This window comes from Saccopteryx bilineata, chromosome 5, assembly GCF_036850765.1.
Source record: "Saccopteryx bilineata isolate mSacBil1 chromosome 5, mSacBil1_pri_phased_curated, whole genome shotgun sequence".
NCBI lineage: Eukaryota > Metazoa > Chordata > Mammalia > Chiroptera > Emballonuridae > Saccopteryx > Saccopteryx bilineata.
Window position 1 is genome coordinate 119,350,625 of NC_089494.1, and position 15,289 is coordinate 119,365,913.

Here is a 15,289-nt window from a genome sequence, read left to right on the forward strand (position 1 = left end):
TTAATGGAACCTGTGGGGAAATGAGGTTTCCAAACAGGATTTCATTCTTGCTTGATCCATGTCTTGCTGGAATCAATCAAAGCAAAAAATGCTGGGAAGACTAAGGGACAGCAAAAGAGGATTAGTAAATATGGTCTTACTCCAACAAACTACATAACCTAAGAGAAGGATTTGTGAATCTGACAGTAGATATTGCAATTCAATATTATTTTGCAGCAGCAGAACTGTGCCGACTGCTGTGAGCACACAGCAGGTGGTTGGAAGTTGGCAACTTTTATGAAAGCCATTTATAATACAGTGTATTTCATGTAAACAGTGGCAATAAAAATCTAAACTGTTACAGGAATAAGATGCAAGTATTAGAAATGAGTTTGCTTTATAAGAATTTGGGCAATTGTGCCTGAATTAAAATAAAAAAAAAACACCACTAAAACACCATCAATATATTTGATATATTTTTGGCTCTGACTGCTACTGGCAAATTATTCACCACAGTTGCCCTGTAGAAATTCTTGTTACCTATGGTGAATCTGCTATTTGAGAGGCTGCTAACAATATTATTCCACTTGTTTAGGTTCCCAATTGGTTCAATGCTTTTGAGTTTTAATATCTATACTTCTGTATATTTTCAGTACTAGCCTAAGAATATTCAAATTATTTCTGTTTATGCTTAAGAATCTTCACTTTTAGTGTCACATAAATTTGTAGAGCCCACACTCTTATTAAAGATTTATTTATTTTTCTTTTTTTTAAGTGAGAAGAGGGGAGATAAAGAGACAGACTCCCACATGTGCCCCTACTGGGATACACCTGGCAAGCCCCCTACTCTGCAATGCTCTGCCCATCTGGGGCCGTGGCTCTGTTCAGCAACTGAACTACTTTTAGCACCTGGGGTGGAAGCCATGGAGCCATCCTTGGCACCCAGGGCCAACTTGCTGGAATCAATAGAGCCACTGGTTGTAGGAGGGGAAGAGAAAGAGAGAGAGAGAAGGGGAATGGGGAGGGGTGGAGAAGCAGATGGTTATTCCTCCTGTGTGTCCTGATTGAGTTCAATTCTTGGGATAGCCAGGCTGATGTTTTACCACTGAGCCAAACAGCCAGGGCCTTTATGTTGTTGTTTGTTGATGTTTTCATTGGGGAAAATGAGAGCCTGGAACTTCCTTGTACACCATCCTGCTGATGTCCTGCCTGTTATATTTATATTCTCTTCCATCTCCTAAATTGAATATTTTATAGGTATTTTCTTTGTGGTTGCCAAGGGGATCACATATAATATTCTAACTAAACCTATCTAATTTGAATTGATACTAACTTAAATACAACCTCTGTAGAACATTGTCCCCCTTTTCATTATTGATGTCACAAATTGCATCTTCATTCATCATGTGCTTGATATCATAGATATATAAATCTTTTATGCATTCATTGTTTAAATTAGTAGAAAATGAAAAGTAGAGTAATAAAGCATAACCATGATAATACTGGTTTTTGTATTTGCCTATGTATTTACATTCACTGGAGATTTTATACTGTCATGTGTCCTGGAGTTACTTTATAACATTCTTTTATTTCAGACTAAAGAATTACCTTTTGTGTTTCTTGTAAGGCAGATCTTGTGGTAATAAACTCCCTCAGCTTGTATTTATCTTGGAATATTTTAATTTCTTCCCCAACTCTGAATAGCAGTTTTGCTGAAAATAAAATTCTTTTTCTTTCCATTTAGCTCTTTAAAAAGGCTATGTTACTGTCTTTTTACTGTTAATCTTTCTCAGAAAAATTCAGGCTGTAATATTATTGAGAATTTATGTGACAAGTTTTTCCTCTCCTGCTGCTTTAAAGAATGTTACTTTGTCTTTGGTATTTGTCCAGTTGATTATAATGTCTTTCCTTGGGATCAATTTGAGTGTTTCCTACTTAGATTCATTGCATGTCTTGGGTTTATAGATTTATATATTTTCATACAATTTTGGTAGGTTGTATATAGTATTCTTCTTTTAATTGATTTTTAGAGAGAGAGGAAGAGAGACAGAGAGACAGAGACAGAGAGAGACATTGACTTTGTTGTTCTACTTATTCATGCCATCATTGGTTGATTCCTTTTTTTAAAAAAATTTTCTATTGACCCAAGAACGAGAGGGTCCTAGCCAGTTGGCTCAGTGGTACACCATTGGCCAGGCATGTGGAAGTCCTGGGTTTGATACCCTGTCAGGATACACAGGGGAAGCGACCATCTGCTTCTCCACCCCTCCCCTTCTCCTTCTCCTTCTCTCTCTCTCTCTCTCTCTCTCTCTCTCTCTCTCTCTCTTCCCCTCCCATAGTCAAGGCTCAAATGGTTTGATGAAAGTTGGCCCCAAGTGCTGAGGATGGCTCCACGGTCTTGTCTCAGGTACTAAAGTAGCTAAATTTCCGAGCAATGGAGCAGTGGCCCCAGATGGGCAGAGCATCTCCCCATAGAGGTCTTCCCAAGTAGATTCTGACTTTGGTATGCATGTGGGAGTCTGTCTTGCAGTCTCCTCACTTCCCTCTTAATAAAAAGAGACGTCGGCCTGGCGTGCAGGGGACCCGGGTTTGATTCCCGGCCAGGGCACATAGGAGAAGCGCCTATTTGCTTCTCTACCCTCCCTCCTTCCTCTCTGTTTCTCTCTTCCCCTCCCGCAGCCAAGGCTCCATTGGAGCAAAGATGGCCCGGGCGCTGGGGATGGCTCCTTGGCCTCTGCCCCAGGTACTAGAGTAGCTCTGGTCGCGGCAGAGCGATGCCCTGGAGGGGCAGATCATCGCCCCCTGGTGGGCAGAGCGTCACCCCTGGTGGGCGTGCCAGGTGGATCCCGGTCGGGCGCATGCGAGAGTCTGTCTGACTGTCTCTCCCCGTTTCCAGCTTCAGAAAAATACAAAAATAAATAAATAAATAAATATAAAAAGAGAGAGAGAGAAAGCAAAGAAGAGAGAGGGAAGGAATGAATGAGTGAGAGGCTTCAACTCATTCTTTCTTTTAGTTATGCCATTTAGTTGTGCACTCATTGATAGCTTCTTGTAAGTGTTATGACCAGGGATCAAACCTGTGACTTCTGACAACAAACCTGTGACTTCTGACATTCCAGGTCAATGCTTTATTCACTGAGGCCCCTGGCCAGTGGCATAGGTTGATTTTTGTATGTATCCTGACTAGAAATCAAACCCACAACCTCAGTATGTTGGCAAAACAATCTAACAAACTGAGTTACTAAGCCAGGGCCTGTATATTGTTTTTTAAAAAATATTATGTCCATTTCTTTCTCTCTTCTTCCTCTTTAACTCCCATAATGTATATGTTCTTATTTGATAATGTCCGACAAGTCCATTTGTATTGTTCACTTCATCTTTTCTCCTCAAACTTAATAAGTTCAGTTGTGTTATCTATAATTTTGCTGATTCTTTCTTCTTTTTAAAATCTGCTGTCAAATATCCATAATATTTTTTTTGCTATGGTTAATAATTTTTAAACTCTAGAGTTTTTGTTTTGATCTGTTTTGTAATTTTTTGGGGGGAGGGTTGTATTTTTTTGAAGTTGGAAACGGAGAGGCAGTCAGACAGACTCCTGCATGCGCCTGACCGGGATCCATCCGACATGCCCACCAGGGGGCGATGCTCTGCCCATCTGGGCTTCACTCTGTTCAAACCAGAGCCATTCTAGCACCTGAGGCAGAGGCCACAGAGCCATCCTCAGCCTACGGGCCAACTTTGCTCCATTGGAGCCTTGGCTGCGGGAGGGTAAGAGAGAGACAGAGAGGAAGGAGAGGGGGAGGGGTGGAGAAGCAGATGGGCGCTTCCCCTGTGTGCCCTGGCCTGGAATCGAACCCGGGACTCCTGCACACCAGGCCGACACTCTACCACTGAGCCAACCGGCCAGGGCCTGCTTTGTAATTTTTATTGACATTCTTCATTCTCTCTCTTTATCTCAAGCTATACATATCTATCTTTATTTCTATCCTTTATTTTTCTTGTTATTTTGAGCATATTTAAGACACTTTTTTGTTTAAAAGTATTTGAATACTAAGCACAATGTCAATCTTTCTTAATAATACTTTAGTTAGTTTAGCTTTTCTTTTATAATTAGGCATATTTTTCTTGTTTTTTTGTATGTTTTATAATTTTTTCTTGTTGAGAATTGAGTATTTTATGATTATAATATAATAACCCTGGTAAACAATTTATTCTTCTCAAGGTTTTCTAGGGTTTTGTTTGTTTGTTTGTTTTCTGTTTTCTTTTCTTCCTTTTCTTTTTTTTTTAAGATTTGATTCAATTTATAGAGAAAATAGGAGAGAGAGAGGGGGAAAGAGAGAGAGAGAGAGAGAGTAGGGGTAAGAACAGGAAGCATCAACTCCCATATGTGCCTTGACCAGGCAAGCCCAGGGTTTTGAACCAGCAATCTCAGTGTTCCAGGTCAATTCTTTATCCACTGAGTCACCACAGGTCAGCCCTTTTCTTTCTTTTTCACCTTTTTTAGGGGGGTGGGAAATAGCTGTAGTCATCTTGTTTTTTCAGACTTTTCCAAACTATTTTGGAACGATTTTCTTTGTCATATATGATCATTTTAGTCTCTGTTTGTTAGTTGATGTTCAGTTAAAGTGTTCACAGTAAATTTTTTGAATGCCAAGAGGTGCAACAAACAAGCATACAAACAAAACACCCAATGTATTTATAAAATATTTCCTTTGTTTTAAAAGAGAAAACAGCCATTTCTTTCACTGTTTTTAGATGTGTGTTATGGTGGTATAGTCCTTTATTTAGATAAGTGTTCTCTAAGATTAGGAGCTAAGTAAGAAAAAAGCTTAAATTGTTTTTAGGGAGATTGTGAATATTCATCATCCCAAGGCATGTGAGTGGCTTTCTAATTTTCACTTGCACAAATGAAGATGATTCCAAACATTTTAATTTCTCTCAGAATCTTACCATGTCTTCTCCTTCAGACTTTTGGATATTCTATAATACCATTATATATTTTCAACAATAATATCTTGCCCCAAGCTTTCTGGATTTGTAGTACCCTTGTAACTCTTAACATCAGGGCCCAGCTTTTTCCTCCCTTGCTTTCCCAGTTAAGCAAAATAGAGAAATGTATTGTATTTTCTTAGTCATTCAGGTGTCATTCGGAAAGGTTAGAACAATTATACATAATAATTTTTAAATAAGGTCTATTCAGCTATCTCAAATGTAAGTGGTGGAAGAGGAGTCCTGCCTGAGATGAAAACTGAGGAGCCACTGAGCCATTTCACCCGCAGGTGTTGTAAAGTACCAAAAGCTACAGAATTAATATTAATATTTTGGGAGGCTTGAGAAACATTTTATTAATTTGGGTTAAGGTGTGCAGAGAAATTGTGAGAGTAGTCTCTGTACTGTGTGATTGGCATAACCAGGATGCCCCTTGGCATTGTATTGTAAATGCAAAGGGAAGGAAAACATGGATTCCCAGACATTCCACCACACCTGTGAGGAAAGGGGTGAATGGCTAGCCAAGTGCAGGAAGAGAAAAACCTTTTCTTATAGCAATGAGCCATTTGCGGGCATTTGTCCTCACAGAAACTACCTCTCCTATGTAAATGCATGTGGTTAACACGTGTGACTCTGGACAGAGAGATGGCGGATAAACATTAGAAAATATAGGAATGTCTTTAATATGTAAAGAGACATCTTTCTACGATTGTGTTGACTTGTAAATTTTGTTTTCTCCAAAATGATGTATGGCTTGCAAATTGAACATAGTCCTATCATGTTAAAGGACATATGACTATAACCAATAGTGGTAAAGGGCTCCTAATTACAATTTTGCTTCTGTACTTCCCACTTACAAAACTATAAAAACTAAGTAGAACAAAGGGCCGGCGCACTCTCCCTCAAATTTCTGTCAGAGCTGCCGCCGCTTGGCCAAGCTAGACAATAAAGCTTTGATGTTTAAACGACGGACCTTGTTCCTGTCTTTCATGTTTTGGGTCCCTCCAAATTTGGCTTAACAAAAACCACTACTTGATGTACATGGGCTAAGGCAAGGGTAAAATAAATACTACAATGCTTTCTGTTCATTTTAAAGAAAAAATCTTGATCAGACATTTGATTGCTATAAACTTTTGACTGTTTTCTAGAGTTCAGAAAATTTGGTTGAGACATTTTCTGTGTAAATATTTCTTTAATGTTCCTGTGGAGAAACAAGAGCCTGGAGCTTTCTAGTTTACCATTTGCTGAATATATATATATATATATATATATATATATATATATATATATATATATGGGTTTTTTTTTTCAAATGATGGTAATGATCCAATTACAGGGTAGGGGGCTTGCCAGGTAGATCCTGGTAGGGGCGCATGTGGGAGTCTGGTATGTGGAAAAAGGTAAATAACAATTAAATTTCATATATGAATGAGAGAATGATTGATATATCTCAGAAAGCTGTAAGATAAGCAGTGTACAGTGAATGACAGTTGAAATTGCAGCTTAAAGATTGCTATCTGGTGATCAGGGAGAATATTTAAATGAAATAATTAAAAACTTTTAGAAATTGGAGTAATCATTAGGATAATCAATGATGTGTGGTTATCACAGTTATGTGGTTGTACAGCATTATGAAATTCAGCTCATGGCTACAGCTGAAAAATCTGAACTGCCCAACATTACTATTTCTAAGTATCAACATCACTGTGAGAGATAAGCAATCTCAATCCATTACCTGCTCTCAAACTCTTTTCCTGTCTTTCATGTTAGGTCAAGAACCATTAGATAACCTCAAAAACAAACCAACCTTTTGAATTACACTTGAGTGAGAGAGCTGGCACACAATGTGCACCCAGGCTCACCTGGTTGGTTACCTTAGTACCACGAGGTAAGGAAAGTTAGCTTTATGTTCATGTCACTCGACTTAGATCAGGGATCACGGCAAAGGAAGCTTCTCTGGAGGAATTTGCAAGGATGGTTGTATCTTTAAGATGGTAATATTTTGCCTGACCTGGTGGTGGCGCAGTGGATAGAGCATCGGACTGGGATGTGGAAGGACCCAGGTTCGAGACCCCGAGGTCGCCAGCTTGAGTGCGGGCTCATCTGGTTTGAACGAGGCTCACCAGCTTGGACCCAAGGTCGCTGGCTCCAGCAAGGGGTTGCTCAGCCTGCTGAAGGCCCGCGGTCAAGGCACATGTGAGAAAGCAATCAATGAACAACTAAGGTGTTGCAACGCGCAATGAAAAACTAATGATTGATGCTTCTCATCTCTCTCTGTTACTGTCTGTCTATCCCTCTCTCTGACTCACTCTCTGTCTCTGTAAAAAATAAATAAATAAATAAATTTTAAGATGGTAATATTTCATTCTTGATAATTGTAGTATTTGATAATATCTAGTAAAAAATAAAAAGCTTGAACATATCATATATTTTAAGACTTGTAGACCAGGCATCAGCAAAGATTTCCTATAAAGTGTTAGACAATAAATATTTTAGGTTTTACAGTCCACAAGGTTTCAGTCACAACTACTCAATTCTGCCATAGCACAAATGACAGCACCGATAACATGTTAATAAATAAACTTGGTTGTTTTCCAATAAAACTTTATTTTAAAAAACCAGTAAAGGCTAGAATGTGCTCACTGGCTATAGTTCGTCAACTGTGTTTTAGACTATTGATTTACTATTAATTTAGTGTGTGCTTAAACCATAAACAGGACATGAAAGTCATCTGACTTAAAAGGGCCTTGGGCACCATTCTTTACCTGATTCAGAATATGAGGATGAGTACCAGTAAGTTGTGTCATGATGATAAATTCCAGGTGATTTTTATGTACACTGCAGTTTGAAAACAATTGTAATGTGGCACAATCCAAAGAGAAGATGTGTAGGAAAATGTTTTGGTTTTCAGAACAGAAATTATTTCTTGAGAGATTAAAAGTTTGAGAAAAAATTCACTAGCTAAATCCTATAATCCTGCCACAAGAGGGGAGCTAACAAAAAGATAAGAAAGTTGGCCCTAGCTGGATAGCCCATTTGGTTAGAGGAGCAAGGTTGTATATTTGATATTAGTAAGAGTACATACAAGAATAAGCCAATCAATGCATAAATGAGTGGAACAGCAGATTGATCTCTCTCTTTCTCTTTTTCTTCTCTCTCTAAAATCAATAAATTTAAAAAATAAATAATAAGATGATAAAGTTAGGAGGAGAAGCAAATTACAAGAAAGGGAGACCCTGACTAGATAGTCCAATTGGTTAGAGCAGTGCTTTTCAATCTTTTTACACTGGGGACCAGTGAAAATAGAAGTATTTCAAGAACTGAACTCAGGAAAAAATCATACTGAGTTAAGTAAATTCAAATAGATCATTGGACCTATAATCTTTATAGAGTATCAGGGTGGTTAACTTTTTTGCAGACCAGCATAAAATTTTTGGCAGACTGATTTGAAGACTAGTAGTTGAAAAACACTGGGTTAGAGGATCGTCCCAGTATGCCAAGATTATGGGTTCGATTCCTCGTTAGGGCACATACAAGAATCAACCAATGAATGCATAAATAAGTAGAACACACATCTTAAGTGATATAAACTCTCTACTCTTTCTAAATTTCACAAAATAAGTTTTATTTAAGAGACTTAAAACAGCTTTCAACACCTTTTCAATTGAAAGATTCAAGCATGAGAATTGCTAGAAGCTCCCTTTTTTGGAATTATTTCACCAGTTTACAAGAAAAATACACAAAGTAAGGTTAACTATAGGTCAAATAGCCTGTTGTTTATTTGGAATATTTAATAGAAATGTTCAAAAAGTGCCTTTTTTTCCTGAGCAGCTAATTGTGCATCTTCAGTATAACAAATATTAAATATGTGTTTATGTGTGCATGCACACACACACAAAACACCTGGAATCTTTATAAGAATATAAATAAATGGTGCCATAAAGAATAATAACCAGCATCCATTTTCCAAAAAAATCCATTTGGTGTATAGCTTTGTGTTACATGAAATATGCTTAGAAAATAACAAATATCAGAACCTAATAATCATCATAGGCCACAACAGATGACTGTATTCAATAGAACACATTGCTCTTCTATAATGTTGCCCTCCCTGTATTTAAGAAGTATATTAAGTACTTAAGAAACTTTGTTAATCTGTTTAATCACTGTGATTTCCACAGCATAAAATACCTACCTCTATTGGATGGACGCATAATGCCATGTAAATTGTTATGCACAAAATCAACATTTCTCTGCCTGTAAGTGCTTGCTAATGATAGAGGAAATAGAAGCAGCCATACCAATGTGTTATAGAATTTCTTCACGTGTAATTCACAGATCATAGTAACAACTCTATCTAGTCATGACATTTAAATGAAGAAATGCATTTGCAATCTATAATTAAGCAGTTGCCTAACAAATGTATTAATTTTCTTCAACAATTGGCCATACCTGGCAAATAAGAAAGGCATTAATAAGACACAGGAGCTAAGTGATGTTACTAAATAAATGCAGAGAAGTAAGGTAAAGGAAATTAAAAGTGTACATAAAAACTTGTTAGCTTATCCTGGCTGGTTGGCTCAGCGGTAGAGTGTTGGCCTGGTGTGTGGAAGTCCCAGGTTTGATTCCCAGTCAGTCTGGGCACACAGTAGAAGCACCCATCTGCTTCTCCAGCTTTCCACTTCTCCTTCCTCTCTATTTCTCTCTTCCCCTCCTGCAGCCAAGCTTCATTGGAGCAAAGTTTGCCCAGGTGCTGAGGATGGCTCCATGGCCTCCACCGCAAGCGCTAAAATGGCATCAGCCACAGAGGAAAAAAGCCCTAGATGGGCAGAGGATTGCCCCCTGGTGAGCGTGCCGGGTGGATTCCAGTCAGGCACATGCAGAAATCTGTCTGACTGCCTCCCCGGTTCTGACTTCAGAAAAATACCAAACAAACAAACAAAACTTATTAGCTTAGAGATTTGGGGCAAATAAATTTATTGGATATGAACTTTCTCAACTGTCAGAAAGGAAGAAAACCTGCTGGGCCATGCTCTTGGCTTTACTGTATCAAATTAGAGGCGGTGTGACAATTCTTAGGCAAAGTGTGTTCTTTAACAAATTTAAATTATTATAAAGATATTGGACAACAGGGAGTAGAGCATAAATATATTTTGCCACAAGATACTAAAATGGTCTGGCAATTTGTCCATTTTATTTTTCTGTTTTTAAGATTTTTTTAAAATAAATTTTTATTTTAATGGGGTGACATCAATAAATCAGGGTACATATATTCAAAGAAAACATTTCCAGGTTATCTTGTCATTCAGTTCTGCTGCATACCCATCACCAAAAGAGAGATCATCCTCCGTCATCTTCTATCCAGTTTTTTTTGTACCCCTCCCCCTCCCCTTCCCCCTCTCCCTTATTCCCTCCCCCCACCCCCCGTAACCACCACACTCCTGTCCATGTCTTTTAGTCTCGCTTTTATGTCCCACCAATGTATGGAATCCTGCAGTTCTTGTTTTTTTCTGATTCGCTTATTTCACTCTGCATAATGTTATCAAGATTCCACCATTCTGCTGTAAGTGATTCAATGTCATCATTTCTTCTAGCTGAATAGTATACCACAGTGTATATGTGCCCCATCTTCTTTATCCTGTCTTCTATTTTTTTTTACAGTGATTAAAAGCCTTTAAGCAAACTCTTGGCCAATACAGCAAGAATCCATAAAAGAGTAGTGTCCTTAACATGTTCACCAAGTCCAAGTTGGCCCCATCACCATGCCAAATCCCTGAGAAATGCAACCCAATCACAGTTCAGTCTGTTAGGAGCTGTCACAGGGAGCAGGAGTCCAGGAAATGTCTGCATGGCACTGGAATTGTTGTCACCATTCTATACTTTGCAGCTCACGTCCAAGTCCCAATGACAGCTGCTTCTATCTGGTAATGATTCAGGTAGACTGGAAAAGCCATTTGCAGCATGCGTGGATATGGAGCTTCTGTTCTCCTCTGCCTGGAGAGTTGAGACCAGATTGCTTTTCCCTGGAGCTCTGCGACTGTGGCATGGTAAAGAGAACCTTGGGATACACTAAACTGGGTGGCAAAGGTAGATTCATAATAGAAGTTGGGAAAAGAGGGAAAGAGAGCTCTAAATTAGGAGTAGGTCCCAGCCTGAAATATGAGTGGGACATTGAGGTAGGAGGGATAGAGGAAACACTATATACTAAGCAAAGCAGCAGAAAATAGGACTATCAACACTCACAACAGAGATCTTTGAGGGAAGAATAAAAAACCTGACTATTCAGGCAAAATATAGTTAAGTGGCCCTTGTGCAAATGAGATCAGTTTACCTGCTTCTTGGAAGAAATATTCTAGGCTCGTCCACAGTGTCATAGATGGGGCCGACGGCCCTGGGCACCTTCAGCCTTCAGTGGCAAACTCCAGCTTTCTGGGCAAGGTTAGGTCATAGGTGGCTGGAGCAGGGCTGGAAGAGACTGAACCCTCCCTTAGAGGAGCGAGGGGGAAGCCTACCTTCCAGTGTCCCTGTTTCCTCACAGCAGATGGCATCCTATGAGACCCCTTTGGGGCGTTGGAGCCTTTAAGGGTGTATCCTAAAAGCTGGTAGTTTCCCTGATCTCTATTGGGCTTTTTCTGCCTCTAGGTATCTTAAAAGCCATGCTCAGAAGATCTTGCTGAGGGGTTTGAGGATCCCCATCCGCCTATATAAATCTTTTCCATATATCTAGAGCTATTTGGAAAAAGATAAAACAGTGTAATTAGCTGGATCTAATAGTGAAGGTAGTAGTTTGCAGGCGAAAAAGATTTGGTGTCTCCTGTTCATCAGCCTTCAAAAGAAATGTTAATTTTTTTTTAAGTAAAAAGCATGATATGGTAGACCTGTAGGAGTCATTGGCCTGGTGTGCAGGATTCCTGGGTTCGATTCCTGGCCAGAGCACACAGGAGAAGCGCTCATCCACCCCTCCCCCTCTCCCTCCCCTCCCTCCTCTCTGTCTCTCACTTCCCCTCCCGCAGCCAAGGCTCCACGGGAGCAAAGCCACCCCGGGCACTAAAGTGTTTTGTGTCAGCTTGAGGGAAGTTTATGAAGAATATAACAAAATGCATCCAAACTATGAAAACAATGCAGTATTAAATTCAATATATTTAATTCAACAGATAATATAATAGCTTCTTTTGTTCTGTTGTATGTAAAATTATATCTCCATCAAAATAAAATTCTGATTGAAAATATGAAGCCATTTAAATAGTGATAATTTGCCAAAGTACACACTCAAAATACCTTGAAAAGCATTCTAGCCTTCAGATACACATAAGAGAGTGAGATCTTAAAACTCATGCTTCTAATGAAAACAGTTGTCATGTATCAAATAAACTTCAAAATATTAACCAATAGGACAAGTGGCTATTTTTGTTTTTAAATACAAGGTTGGACAAAAGTAGGTTTACATTTACAGTGTAACATTTCTTTTGAGTTAATAAAACCATTGTAATAACCATAACCCACATGCCTTTTCCTCTATGAACAATTCTAACCTATTTCTGCCAACTATTGTATTTTTTAAATTTTTCATTACACTTTGCATACAATATGACATCAGTTACAGGTGTAAAGCATAATGATTAGGTATTGTATAACTCACACAGTTATTACTGTATTGTTGACTATCTTCCATAAGCTGTAGTTTACATTCTCATTACTCTTTTGTGACTACCAATTATATTGCTTAATCCCAGCCCCTTTATCACCCACCTCCCTAACCCCCTACCATCTAGCAACCATCCTTCTGTTCTCTGTATCTATGAGTCTGTCTCTACACTGTTTGTTTATTTTGTTTTTTTAATTCTATATATAAGTGAAATATATAGGATCTGTCTTTTTGTATCTGACCTACTTCTACATTCAGCATAATACTCTCTATAGCCATCAGAGCTATTATAGATGTCAAGACTTTATGACTGAGTAACAATCCATTTTATGTATGCACAACTTCTTCCCTATCTGCTGATCTATTGGTGGGCACTTGGGTTTCCTCCATAGCTTGTCCATTTTAAAATATGCTGCAACAAACACAGGGCCATATGTATTCCTTAGAATTAATGTTTTGGGTTTCTTTAGATATATACCCAGAGATGAAATAGCTGGATATTACACATATTAATTAGAAAAATTTAGATGCCAAAAGTGTAAGTAAAAAAAAGATTATTCAAAATTACAATGTTAACGTCAGGTTGTATTTTATACATTTTTTTCTATACATACTCTATATCAGTTTAATTAGTCTTTTTTTATCTGTCTATATACAAATATATAATTAATATTTAGTCATACCCTGTTTTAAATAACTTTTGCTTACATATTCTCATTAATAAAAGTATAAGTGAAAATTTAAAATGTTTTTAAAACAAATGATAATGTTAATTAAAACAGCTCTGTTTCTTTTGCATCGATTTTTTTTTTTTTTACAGAGACAGAGAGTCAGAGAGAGGAATAGACAGGGACAGACAGACAGGAACGGAGAGATGAGAAGCATCAATCATTAGTTTTTCGTTGCGCATTGCGACACCTTAGTTGTTCATTGATTGCTTTCTCATATGTGCCTTGACCGCGGGCCTTCAGCAGACCAAGTAACCCCTTGCTTGAGCCAGCGACCTTGGGTCCAAGCTGGTGAATTTTTGCTCAAACCAGATGAACTCACGCTCAAGCTGGAGACCTCGGGGTCTCGAACCTGGGTCTTCCGCATCCCAGTCTGAAGCTCTATCCACTGTGCCATCGTCTGGTCAGGCTTTTTGCATCAATTTTCAGAAATAGAACTTTGGAAAAGAAATACTTTAAATATTTATATAATTATTTATCTTCATCTAAACTATACCTAAGACATTTGCACCCATTTATACTACCTCTACCAGGCTGAGTTACTTCCACAATAAACACATTAGGATATTTTTAACTATGCATTCCATATGTGAAAAATATATTATCTTATATGTATATTTCTAAGCTCTTAAAACATGGAGAAAGGTTGGGGAGAGATAGACAATGAAGGAGAAATTGCAGAGTTATAAAGATTGATATATGATTGTTATTTTTTCACTCTCCTAATAGTTCCTCACTTTGCCCTTTTCCTTTGTATTTTGGCAATATATTTCCAATTATTTTTATTATGTGACTTTTGCTTCAAATGTATAAATTTTTATTGCGTTGCATCTTGTGGAATGCTGCATTTGTCTTCCAGTTACACCATTGTGTTAATTTTGACAAGTAACACTCCATCCAACAATGTGAAAAGTATCAGTTTCAGTTACTTTAATTGAATCTAAATAGGCATATAATTCAGGGTAGAAAATTCATGCTTGTATGCTTCTAATGTTACTTTTGAATTCTTTTTTTAAAAGTAGGTCTAGCTGAAATTACTGTTTCCAGATGTCAAATCCAGTTCATGTGAATCTTTATTAAACACAGACTAGTTCCAAGTTTCAAAAGCACATTCAAATGTGACATTTGGTGAATCGTCAATCACTGCATTCTCTTCTTCAGTCACAGCAATGATGCACCTATGCAGTGCTGATAAAGAATGAGAGTTTTCATGCAAGTTAGTTTTCCAGGTAACCAAAGTGTCATAGTTTATGTGAAAGAACTTTAGATATTTGTATTATCTTTGAGCAAAACCTTTCTAATGCATTTTATGTACTTCAATAAGCAGTGTATTTTACTTAAAAAGTCAGGAAATGATTATAAAAACATAGGAACTTAGCCTGACCTGTGGTGGCGCAGTGGATAAAGCGTCGACCTGGAAATGCTGAGGTCACTGGTTCGAAACCCTGGGCTTGCCTGGTCAAGGCACATATGGGAGTTGATGCTTCCAGCTCTTCCCCCCTTCTCTCTCTCTGTCTCTCTTTCCTCTCTGCCTCTCCTCTCTAAAATGAATAAATAAAATTAAAAAAAGAAAACAAAAAAACATAGGAATTTAGAATGAAATACTGATTACAACTTTTTCTATTTTCCAAATTTATGTATTTGGTGTCAACTTGTTCAAGATCTGTTCTCTTCCTTTGCCAAAAAAATAAATAATAATTTTTTAAACAGTGATATATATATATATATATATATATATATATATATATATATATATATATATATATATAGAGAGAGAGAGAGAGAGAGAGAGAGAGAGAGGAAAAGAGAGACAGTGGGACAAGGAACATCGAGTTGTAGGTGCCCTGATCCGGGATTGAACTAGCAACCTCTGTGCTTCAGGTCAACAAGCTATCTGGCCAAGGCTTATTTTTTTTATTGATTGATTGACTTTTAGAGAGAAGAAAAG